The sequence below is a fragment of the Muscardinus avellanarius genome, assembly GCF_963383645.1.
Source record: "Muscardinus avellanarius genome assembly, chromosome: 6".
Taxonomy (NCBI): Eukaryota; Metazoa; Chordata; class Mammalia; order Rodentia; family Gliridae; genus Muscardinus; species Muscardinus avellanarius.
The window spans coordinates 14,513,364-14,524,228 of record NC_137791.1 but is presented as its reverse complement, the minus strand read 5'-3'; the positions used below and the strand labels follow the sequence as shown (position 1 = coordinate 14,524,228).

General features: G+C 39.2%; 1 pseudogene across 1 annotated transcript; it reads left to right on the top strand.

Annotated features, from left to right (window-relative positions):
* The first annotated feature begins 5,797 nt into the window (after positions 1-5,797).
* LOC308263985 (small nuclear ribonucleoprotein E-like) lies at positions 5,798-6,155 on the top strand (annotated as a pseudogene). The gene has a single exon. The product of its transcript is annotated as a small nuclear ribonucleoprotein E-like (transcript).
* The last annotated feature ends 4,710 nt before the right edge of the window (positions 6,156-10,865 follow it).

Genomic DNA, 10,865 nt, shown 5'->3' with positions numbered 1-10,865 from the left:
CAAATACTTTTTTTCTAGAGACTTACAAAGACTAATGATGCACTTAGGATACAATACGATATACTATTAAAATTTTAAAAATACGCCGGGCGTGGTGGCACACGCTTGTAATCCCCGCGCTTGGGAGGCAGAGACAGGAGGATCGCGCAGGTTCGAAGCCAGCCGTGCGCGCTGGCTTAGGAGACCCTGTTTCCAAATAAAAAAGTATAAAAAATAGGTCTGGGAGTGTAGCCCGGAAGTAGAAGGGCTTCCAGGAACCCCAGTACCACCAAAAAAATAAAAAATAAATAAAGGCAATTGGTTACTGGTGTATTCATTGTCAAGAAGCCACCTTCAATAATAAAACAAGGACACCTTGCATGTATAACACAGTACATAATTTTGTAAGAGTTTTAGGCACTTAGATTTGCTATTAGCATCCTTCTATCTCTACATACTCATATAAACATGAGGTGCACGAAGAGGAGAGACAAAGCAAGGTTTTTCACGTGCAACATTCAGTCCCAGGCAAGCGTGCGGGGTTGCATTCATTTTGCAGATGAAGAGCGGCGCATAGCGGCATATTCAAATACATACTCTAACTTGCACAAGGTCATAAAGCTAAGATAGAACTGAATTAAAGACTTAAACCAGTACTAAGGTCTCTCCAAGTACAAAGCCCAGGTTACGGTTCCTTCTGTCACGCGTCGTCAGGACTTCAGCCTTTGTCCTTGGTCTTTAGAAGAGTTAAGACAGTAATGAATGTCATATACGGCTTCTTCATCTCTCATGATGTATATTATTAAAGATAAAATAAATATGCATAGGCAGACATGTAGACAGCTTATGAAAAACTAAATATTATCATCAGAAAATCACCCATATTTTTTTTAAAAAGCTTCAGAAAATATGAAAATTCTGATTACTCCTTCATTTGCAACTCACTGCTAAAAGGTAAAATTACATTTTAAAAACTCTTTTTTATAGAAGAGATAAACAAAATAAGAATCTATTTAACCCCATGCTTTTAGAAGAATATCCTGAGCTGGGCATAGCAGAGCACACCTCTAATCCCAATATTTGGAAGGCTGAGACAGGAGGGTCACAGGTTCAAGGCCAGCCTCAGTAGCAGGACCCTGTTTTAAAATAAGAACATAAGCCGGGCGTGGTGGCGCACGCTTGTAATCCCCGCGCTTGGGAGGTGGAGACAGGAGGATTGCGCAGGTTCGAAGCCAGACACTTGCTTAAGAGACCCTGTTTCCAAAAATAAAAAAGTATAAAATAGGTCTGGGAGTGTAGCCCTGAGGTAGAAGGGCTTCCAGGAACTCCAGTACCACCAAAATAAGAAATAAATAAAATAAAATAAAAACATAAAATAGGGCTGAACATATAGCTCAGAGGTAGAATGCCCTTGGATTTAATCCCCAAAACCAAAAAAGAAAGAAAGATAGATAGATAGAGAGAGAGAGAGAGAGAGAGAGAGAGAGAAAGAAAAGTCAGCAAACTGGTTGATTATAAAATTTGTAGAAAGCTCTTTCAATTGCATCCACATAACCACCTGAAATTTTTTTTTTTTTTTTTTTTTTTGGTGGTACTGGGGTTCCTGGAAGCCCTTCTACCTCCGGGCTACACTCCCAGACCTATTTTATATTTTTGAAACAGGGTCTCCTAAGCCAGCACGCGCAGCTGGCTTCAAACCTGCGTGATCCTCCTGTCTCTGCCTCCCAAGAGCGGGGATTACAAGCGTGCGCCACCACGCCCAGCTACCACCTGAAATTTTTAAAAGAAATAAATCTCAAAGGAGGATTCACATCAAACCTCACTGCCCCTGCCTTCGACTTCATCATCTGACGTTGGCACATCTTTTTGCCACGACACAGCACACAATTTCTTTTCTACAGACAAAGAATGCTGAGTGCATTTCCTCTCCTTCCTTCCTGACTTACCCTGAAAGATGACAGTCATCCCAGGCTCACTGTGGTGCTCTGTGCGGTCTTTCCTACCATTGGGGCCCTCCCTGCCCAACCCTGTCCTTTACCCAGGACTCATCACTCTGGTCAAGAGGGACACAGTGCAACTGAGACTTCAGAATGTTTATGGACGTGGAAAATTGAGCCTCTAAGACCAGGACACAGTATCACTGACTGGGGATCAGTGCCTTGGGTGCTATAGTATCATTTGAGTAGGAAACAATGGCCGTACAGAGCTGAGGTGGGGGAACACATGCCTAACAAGAGTAAAGACCTGGGTTCAACTGCCAACACAGAAATAAATAAATAAACATATATTTATATTAGTATTTATACTTTCCTTGGCTGGAAGAGGTCAACCTACTGAGATTTAGGCATGAACCCATTTGTAATAAATAAGAACATAAATAAATAAGCATACATACAAACATATATATAATTTGCATTTGCATTTATATTTATATTTACCTTGGGTTGGAACCTACAAAGATATATGCATGAACCCATTCTTTGTAAATAAGTAAATAAATAAATAAAATACACACACACATATATGTGTGTGTGTGTGTATATATATATATATATATTTTTTTTTTTTTACATATCCTTTGCTGGAAGATAGCAACCTACTGAAATATATACATGAACCCATTTTTATTTTATTTTTTTTTTTTTTGGTGGTACTGTGGTTCTTGGAAGCCCTTCTACCTCTAGGATACACTCCCAGACCTATTTTATATATTTTTTTTATTTGGAAACAGGGTCTCTTAAGCCAGCAAGGCTGGCTTCGAACCTGCACGATCTTCCTGTCTCTGCCTCCCAAGCGTGGGGATGACAAGCGTGCGCCACCACGCCCGGCGGGTACATGAACCCATTTTTAATGGAGCTGGTAACTTCCACCATGCCAGCTCCATGGAGACTCACTCTTAAGCGGGCTAATGTACAAGCATCTCAGTGTGATTCCATGATTTTTCTGGTCATCTTTAGTAATTAAGCCAGTTTCATTTTGGTAACAGATTCTTTTCTCCACTTCAAAAGTTCAATTTATTTTATGGACCCTGCAGACAAGGGACCTCATTGCAATAGTTCTCATGGGCCCTGGAGGAACCTTGGGAGACGGGGATGCAGCTGCTGGCTCCGGCACCCTCTGTCCCACCAGCTGCAGCAGCCCCAGGCCACTGGCACCTTGTGGCTCCCGGTGCAGGGCCTTCTCACCCAAGCAAGCTTGGTCGCTCCTTCCCTTAAACATGGAGCTCAAACCAGCTGAACAGATGCAAGCAGGGCTCTGAAGTCAGAGGAATCTCAGATCCAAATGCCCACTGTGTTTTCTCAAACAGCTTATCCTCCATTTTCTAATCTATAAAACGAAGAAAACACTATATACTTTCTAGGGTTAGTGTGAGAGTAATAGGGGAAAAGATATATAAAACACCCAGCACTTAGTAGAGACTTAGTAAATCATCCCTATCAATCATTCACTCAACAAACATCAAATTGCCAATCAAAATGACACAAGTTGACAAGTAGTCTATTACCAAGGAAAGGATTCTCATCTAAATATTTAATTATACTTGCCTGAAGGCATAGCAATTGTGGAAGAAATGAAAAGTGAAAGAGAAATGGTTTCTTTAAAACTTAATCTAGTAAAATATATATAAATAGTAAAGTGATGGTGGATATAATTGCTCCTTGTCACTTGTATTTGTAATCTCACAGTAATACTCAAAACCCTTTCCCAGTTCCTGTGTGTATACTTTATTTAAATTTATCTTAGGGTTCTTGTTGAGAAGCTTTTGCCTTGAAGCTTCTAGAACAAAAGAAGTTTGTTTCTTCTTCTTCTTCTTCTTCTTCTTCTTCTTCTTCTTCTTCTTCTTCTTCTTCTTCTTCTTCTTCTTCTTCTTCTTCTTTTTTTTTTTTTTACAGGTCTGGGAATGGAACCCAGGGGCATTCGACCTCTGAGCTACACCCCTGCTCTATTTTTTATTCTTTATTTTGAAACCAGGTCTCACTGAGTTGCAGAGGGCCTCACTAAGTAGCTGAGGCTGTCCATGAATCATGATCCTCCAGTCTCAGCCTCCCAAATGCTGAGATTACAAGCGTGCGCCACCACGCCTGGCTTGCTTCTTCTGAGCATAGTTCTGAAAGTTTTCAGAAAGCCTCCAAGGGCTGGAGGTGAAGCTCAGTGATAGAACATGTGCTTAGCAGGCCCAAGGCCCTAAGTTCAATCCCCAGTACCAAAAAGGAAGAAGAAAAAAAAAAAGTTAGCCTCTACGATATCTCTGGGCTCTACTTGTCATTAAATTCACTCTGAGCCAGGCTTGTAATCCCCGCGCTTGGGATGCAGAGACAGGAGGATCGTGTAGGTCCGAAGCCAGCCTCTCCGGCTTGAGACCCTTTTTCCAAATAAAAATATTTAAAATATAGGTGTCTGGGAGTGTAGCCTGGAGGTATAAGGGAGAAGGGTTTCCAGGAACCCCAGGACCACCAAAAAAAAAAAAAAAATTCACTCTGATCTTGAGGGCCTCTGACTAGCGCTGCTATGACCATGAAGATGTGTGTCCAGGGCACAATGTTGCTAAATTCCATTCATATTCTAAAAGTAGACCAAAATAATGAAGTATGACTTTTCTACCAGCTCTCACTTAACTATAGGGATTTGGGGTATAAGACAGTTTGTCCCAATTTTTAACCTTCTCTTCTTGGGCTAACAATGAGAATTTAGAGGACAAGCCTTTTTAAAATAGGGTTGTTGTTTTTTTTTTTTAAATGACTAAGTAGCAATGATCATCACTGGCACCTAAATTGTGTTTTTTAATATACTTTTATTGGTGCATTGCAACTATACATCATAATGAGGGTCAGAGTAACAGGAACACACGAGCACACAGCACTTGGTATGTTTCCCTTGGGATCCTACGTCACTGCTTCCCTTCCCCATACTTGTTATTGGGATTGGGATTGATGATTTCATTGGCATATGTAGTGCTGATCATTTTTATAAGTATAGAACATTATTTGAATGGATGCATTTGCTTCTCACTTCAAGAAGGTCTCTTGGAATGTTGGATATTCTAGGTCCAAGGGCAGAAATGTACTCAATTAAACCTAAAGCATCTATTTCATACATCAAGAAAATTATCGAAGAAAGTGAGAACTGTGGCCAAAGGATCCGAAAGCCAAACTGAATGATTCCTTGCTGGCCGACGGTGGGTCAACTTGAGCTTCAGCAAGAATAAGAAATGCTGACTCATTTGTGGAAGCCAGGGAGAAATTGGGGCTCAGGAGGGATTCTAGACAAAGGAGGAGAAACCCTAGTGGAGTGATGGAGAGGACCGAAGGGAGAGAGAGGCAGGAGGGGAAGGAGGATTTGATGAGGAAAACACATGGTGCACATACACAAATTTATCAATGCCAATCTCAGTGTCTTGCTCGGGAAGGGTGAGGGAGTGGGGTGGAGGTTGGGAGAAGCTCACCCACTGCTGTGTGCACGCATGCCTCTCTAACTCTGAAATTCACCATTATATATGATTATAACACACCAAGAAATATTTTAAAAAATAAATGCAGATTAAAACTGCAACCAGTTTAAATAAAAAATTCACAACATTGTTTAAAAGGAAATAAATCAACGGGTCAGCTTCAAAGGATAATAGGGAATCGACTATTTTGAAAACCAGGAAATAAAAGGAGAGAATTGAGGATTTGTCATGAATTTTGCATATGAACCGCACCACTCGGTAGGATATAGTAAAAGAGAAAATGTCTCTATTATATTAAACGAAACAAAATTATATGCTTCCTGGCAGGAGAACAGACAACCATCTACATCTTAACTAAATGAATGAAACATGAGACGGATTAAGCCTTTAGGTGCGGCTTCCAATTTCAGGACACGTCAAGGCCATAGGAAAATATTGATCTCCATCAATGGTATGGAATCATTCCACCGGGGCCAGGGCCAAAATGTGCAGAAGGTCATGGTGCAGCCCATCGACCGCATTTTCAGATACTCGCAAAAATAGATCCCAAACACAGGTGTGGCTCCCTGAGCAGAAGAATATGGGGATGGAGGCCTCTGGTGAGTACATGAACCTCGTCTTAGGTGATGCAGAAGAGATTCAGTCTAAAACAAAGTCAAGAAAACAACCGGGTGGGCTCAGGCTAAAAGGTGACAAGATTACTCTGCTCCAAACTGTCCCCAACTAGGAATGATGAAAGAAGTAAGAACTTTTAGAGAAGACAACACATTCAGAAGACAATAGGTCTCCTTGGCTGGGAGTGTGGTTCTAAAACATTAACTCATATTGTTTTGACAGCAAATGTGGTGGGGTTGTTTTACTAATTTAAAAAAAAAAAAGAGGATGAAAACAGAAAAATCTAGGTTATATGAAACTCATACTATGTGGTCTGATATCTTAAACAAATAAGTTATCTCTAAATGAAAACAGATGAAGGAGGAGCCTCTATAGGCATTTAAAAGATATATGGAAGTTTAAAAAAATGGCCAAAGATAGCTGGGCGTGGTGGCGCACGCTTGTGATCCCTGCGCTTGGGAGGCGGAGACAGGAGGATCGTGCTGTTTGAAGCCAGCCTCGCTGGCTTAAGAGAGCCTGTTTCCAAATAAAAATATAAAATAGGTCTGGGAGTGTATCCCGGAGGTAGAAGGGTTTCCAGGAACCCCAGTGCCTCCAAAAAAAAAAAAAAAATGGCCAAAGATAAAATACAGTGTCTAGATATGCATATTGGAATAATAAAATCATTATAGTATAATATAATAATCACAGTAATATAATAAAAGTATAATAATAAGTTTAATGTAAATAAGTATAATAAAATTATTTTTAGGAAAACAAGGGGTAACTATAAAAGTCGTGATAATAGTTACTTTGGGAGCCTGGAAGAAATTTGTGATTCATCTGGATGACTGAGAGGGAGCTCCGGGGCAGGTCTGTATCTTGACCATGTTTTGTAGTTAGTAATAATACATTATTTCACATATTTGATTCATGCAGTGTCCTGAATATATGTTTTATTTAAAATTTTTAATGTGAAAGAGGCCTTTTGAATGGATGTGAATGAAAAACAGGGAAATAACCTCACACTCTTGGACCAAGAATTACAAGTTCTCCCTCAGGACTTTATAGACTGCATCTGCAGTCATCTTCAATGTTCAAAAGCAAGACTGAGATCCATCCTGATCCCTTATCTGAAAATAAACTTCTTGAACTGCCAATCAACTATCAAAAATAAGGCTAAAAAATGATTAGTGATCAAACACTCATTCTAAAAATAAGCATCTTTTATTCCCTTGTTTATTTATTCTTTCAGTCATTTACTCATTTTGTGTGTGTGTGTGTGTGTGTGTGTGTGTGTGTGTGTGTGTGTGTGTATGTAGTACTGGGGATGGAACCCAAAGGCATTCTACCTCTTATTCATACCTCTAGTGCTATATTATTTTTACTTTGAAACAAGGTCTCACTAGGATGGTGAGTCTCGCTACTTGATGAAGCCGGTCTTGAAGCTATGATTCCCCTGTCTCAGCATCCCAAGTACTAGGATTATAGGCATGCACCACCATACTCAACGTGATTATTAATTGTTTTAATTTTAGAATGACTAATATGATCTATATACTGAATATGTGAAGAAAACTCAATTAATTTAGAGACAGGCAATGAAATCATGAATTACAATACTGTTATTTATAAATGCACATTCATACACACATGAGATCCACAGACAACATAGAAACATTTTTTGTTACATGATGGATGTTTTATTTCAACAGTGCAGTTGCGAGGATTGGGAGCCTGTGCAGCAACAGCTGGGTCAGCCTGGCCAGGTTCTGGGAAATGGGCAAGTGCAGGGTGACACCAGGGGACCCCTGCAGATAGAAAACGCAGATTTGGGGAGTAGTAAGCAGCAGGAACTATGGGCTTTTTTTTTTCTTTTTTCATTTTTCCTTTTATGAACCAGACACCTTTCAAATGCTACCTTTTTCCCACTACCTCATGGCCCCAGATGGTAAACAGCTTGAGACAGTACACACTTTCTTGTGTCCAAAGAGAAACTCCCTCTGATTAATCCCAGATGAGGAAATATGTCACGGAAGACATCTTACAGTGAGTGGTGCTTGAGTTAAATGTTTCGAAATGGGTACAAGGTAGTCCAGTGGCTGAGGAAAGAGAAAATTCAAGTGAGGGGAAACTAACAAGGTATAAGTAATAACTAACAAGATATAAGTGATAACAACATATTTGAGGAAATGTACATTGTTTAATCTTCTTGAGGTTCATTTGGAAAGAGAGTGGTGAAGAAAATGAGGAATAGAAAAATGTAAGGGTAAATACATTTTTATAGAAGGCAATAAGAGAAGGGAAATGGAATGCTCAGCAGAGAGAAGAACTATTTCTTTGATTAACAGAGGGATTAATGAGACAAAAAGATGGATCATGGCCAGGTGGCTGGGAATGTCATGGTAAGACGTCTGAGTTGAATTCTGGAAGCTCTCTGTCACTCCAAGATGTCAAGTACTGTGATACGAGCAGACTTGCACTTGAGGAAAATCGCTTTTGCAAACATGTAAAGTGAAGAAAGGTCCACAGGAGAAAGAGATGAGCAATCTGAAGTAAGACAGTGATATTAGTGCAAGAGATGAAATTAACTGGAGATCAAGGGTGGAATTAAGAGAGGTGACCATTTTGATACAGAGGAGATTCATGAAAAAGGCCTATTTCAGGTTACAGCCTTAGGATGTAGCCATGAACATAATCTTGAAATTGTAAATACAGAGGGAAACTGACAAGGTTTCTCTTCTAGACCTAACTTTGGTCAGGATGTTCTGAGGTTGCCTTTGGACTAAGCCAGATGTCGGGTCTTTCCTTAGAGAGCCCAGTTCTGGCAAGAAAAGAACTAAGTCAGTTTAATCAACAACCCTCACCCTAAGTATCTGATCACTCCTTATATCTAATTTAGCACCACCCCCTGGTGATGTCTATCCACCCTGGCAAGAATCGTATTAGGTCCCCGACCACCTGCCTCCCACTTCCTTTGAACCTGATTTGCTCTTAGTCAGTTTCCACCTACTGATGCCGACCCTGCTTCTTGGCTATAAACCCTGACCCTGCTTCTTGGCTATAAACCCTGACCCTGCTTCTTGGCCTTAAACTCTTGCTTCTCCTTGCTGTATTTGGAGTTGAGCATGATTTGCTTTCCTCTCCTAAAAAAGCATTTCAGTATTCTCTCTTGAATCAAGCACTCTTAAATGTCTTTAATAAACATCATGAATATTTTTTTTTCCTTTGGCAAATCAAGAGAAGAGACAAAGTTAATCTGGGAAAGGTTGATGTTATTTTCAGAGTTCTGCCTCTGAATGATGTCTTTAACATGATCTTGAAATTGTAGGAAGGGTGAGAAAAATATTTAAAATATATGCAGGATCCAATCAAATGACAATTAAATACCTCAGAAGGCAAAGAAAGAAAAAAAATCCATCTCTTGCAGAGAGGAAAATTGGCTACACATCTTGTGAGGGGTTAGCTGATTCATCGCATGTGAGAATTAAATAATCCAGGGAAACAAATTTTGAAACCACCCCATCTGAAGAACACTATCAGCACAACTTCAGAGTCTGGACAGGCAAGTGGTGGGATAAAATTTAAATATTCACCTTGAATATTTACAATGTAAAATCTCTCACCCAGCTCAAAATGGTTGTTAGAATGCATGCTCTGTCAGCAAAGAAATTAACCCTATAATTTGCTTGGGATGGTAATCTCCAAACTATACACATGATGTAATTATATCATAAAAGTCTGGAAGAACTTAAGTATCAAAATATAAGTACAGAAATCTTTATTACTGTATGTGAAGGAAAAATAACCTTCATATCAGATATTTTAGATTTAGTTTTTCTGTTTGATTAATTTTGTAATTCTAATAGAAAATGTGTTAATTATAATTGATATAGACTGGAGGGTGTGTGTGTGTGTGTGTGTGTGTGTGTGTGTGTGTGTGTTGAGCAGGGATTCTGGGTATTCAACTCAGGGGCATAGTACCTCTGAGTTATACCCTCAGCCCTATTTTTATTTCTTACTTTGAAACAAGGTCTATCTAAATTGCCGAAGACCTCACCAATTTGCTGAGGCTAGCTACAAACCTGTTATCCTCCAGTCTCAGCCTCACAAGAACTGAAATTACAGGTGTGTACCACCCTGCCCAGCTTTAGACTGAAGAATTAAAATTGAAGTTTTACTAGGTTTATAAACAATAACAGAATGTTTCAGAGAATGTAAGCCTTGGCATATACATATAGTTAATTTCTAGGATTAATGAAGTACTTAGGAAGGTTTATTTGCTAGGAAGTCCAATGAACTTTTAAATTGTGGTAGATTTATAAACACTTAAAATGTTTAAAGAACTATAACTGGTTAAACATACATTGATGATTAAAATTTAACGTTAATAAATACAGCAATTATATTTGTAGGCTAATCTAAAAGTGATATGACCCCTGAATAATCTTTTCTGGAATCCTAAGCCACCCTTTTGGGCATCATAGCATAAATTATATTGACAGGTAGTGATGGCCTTTGTCAGAGAAGCTACAGGAGAAGAAGCAATTATGCAGTTAAATGATAGCGTGCCTATGGGATGTGAGGATGAAGGTTGCCAATAGACATTTTGGGTGCTGGATTATATTTTGACTATTTATTCTATAAAACATGTACACTGAGCATATTTGATAGGTACTAAGTGCTTATTTTATCCCATAACCCAGCAATAAAATAATGCAAACAAAATATTCATGATCTGTATATATCATTGGAGAAGACAAATGGTAACCATAAACATTATACATATTGAATGAAAAATGCAAAGGACAAAGTTAAAATAATGGTAGAGTAACGAGGGACA